Raw genomic sequence first — 1989 nt, forward strand, 5'->3', positions numbered from 1 at the left:
AATGTTTAGTCTTGCATAAGTCTATGGGCTGCAAAACGGGGCTTTATACTTCACCATTTACTAGCATGGGATGCAGTGTTTTACGAGAAGCAATTTGCCTACTGATTTACTGGAAAACAAGGATACATTTTAAGAATAACCTTCTCAGACCACTCCTTCAAAATAGGTTCTTCCAGTAAGATCCGGTGGCATATAGAAATCTGTAACATTTGACACTTTAAAATCATTATCAAAACTGGCATGATACACAGGGTTTAACCTTCTGATAAGTTTCTTTAGAGTGACCTGTCTTTTAAACTCTAAAGTTTAGTGAGATTGAGAAACTTTCAGAAGGGGAGGAGGCAGGGAGAAAAAAAGGGTAAATATTAGGAAGAAGAGAGTTTGTATGCATAGCTGCTCAAACAATACCATGTTTCCCAAAGGAAGGAAGCAGTGATCTACATTTGACCTCTCTCCCCACAGTTAAAGAGTTCTGAATGTCACGAGAGGCCACAAACTCCTTTTAAAAAGGCTATTATTTAAGAGAATTGGGAATTTCCCTATTGGGGACATACATATTTATGTGTGGGTTTTTCCCTTGCTATTGCCTCTTGTAAAACCTGACAGAATGTCTTCTTTCTCCAGGCTCAGCAGTTTTACACTAAGCTGGATTAGTCAGACTGGTTGCTGCCATTTCAGATGTTAAAGATACACCATGATTTTATATCACCACAATGTGCTTGATGTTTTTAAAAAGAAAAATGCCTACAGTGTTTTATAAAAGCTGATTGAAGAGCTTCTTTTCAGTTTTTTAACCTCCTCAGAAGAGCACCTGAATAGTAGTTTTAAACTGCATCTTGCTGTTAAAATTGTTATTGTACAAGCATGATACAATTTTTAAAAAAAACAGCTTTCTTCATTCATACTGTTTTCAAGAGGCTTCTGTACTAAACACACCATTAATAAAACACATCGTTTTAAAAATGTCATTGCAAATGTATGAGATTTTGATACTTTTCCAGATATTTCAGCAAAATTGGCTGTAAACCTTTGGGAGTGATATCTATCGGATAAGGGCCACTACTAGATTGCCAGGTCAGAATAATACCAACCCCTGGAGCAAACCCTGAGGCCTAGGAATGGCTCCTGGTGATGCCATTAAGCATGGTACATTAAGAGTAAGCAGCAGTTGCTCAGAGCATATACTTCAAATAAGAAAACACAAAGTCTAATAAATGAGAATCATTTCCCTGGTTGGTAATTTGCAAAGACTGCACTGAGCAGGGAAAAAAAACCCTTTCTAAAGGTTCAAGCACATGTAGAAGCACTGCTCTAAACCACAAGGTAGCTTTAAATCCATTTAAAGAAAGATTTTGAGTCTGCTTTGAACAGATTTTTTTACAGCTCTATTTTTAACACCTTTGCAAAAGCATTGGATTTAACGCAGTGTAGTTTTACATCAACAAAACATTTTCAAGCAAAAAGGTTTGTAGGTGACAATTATTGTACAGTATCAAAACTATGCCAAACATCATGTACAATAAAAAGGGGGAAATGTACCTGTCAGATATAAAGAAAATAAAAATAGCTTCCCCTCCTTATTCCATGTACAGAAACTGGATGGACTAGGAGCTAAATCTGGCAATGTGATTATGTCCTCCATGAAGCATGCGGCAGCAGGATAGTTTAGGGTAGTTGGGATGAGTTTGTGCAGCATACACAACAACAGCCAAGAAGTCTAACAGGAAGATCCAAAAAATCTAGCATAGACAACATGGAAATTGTCATTGCTGCCCCATCATCTTGAGCTGAAGCAAAGGCCTCATTCTTCCTAATAGCCAGATCAAGTCTAGGTGCCTTTGCAAACTAATATCATCTCTGTTTTTTAGACAGTTTTGGTTCAATGCTGGTGCTGCAACATGACATTGAATATGTCCTCTCCACCAGTTTATTTCTTGTTCTGTCAGAATTCTTTAAACACCCCCTTCTGAAGTTAGACTCGTACACAAA

Source organism: Sceloporus occidentalis, unplaced genomic scaffold (genome assembly GCF_023333645.1).
Source record: "Sceloporus occidentalis isolate IW3139 unplaced genomic scaffold, rSceOcc1.0.p SCAF_2, whole genome shotgun sequence".
Taxonomy (NCBI): Eukaryota; Metazoa; Chordata; class Lepidosauria; order Squamata; family Phrynosomatidae; genus Sceloporus; species Sceloporus occidentalis.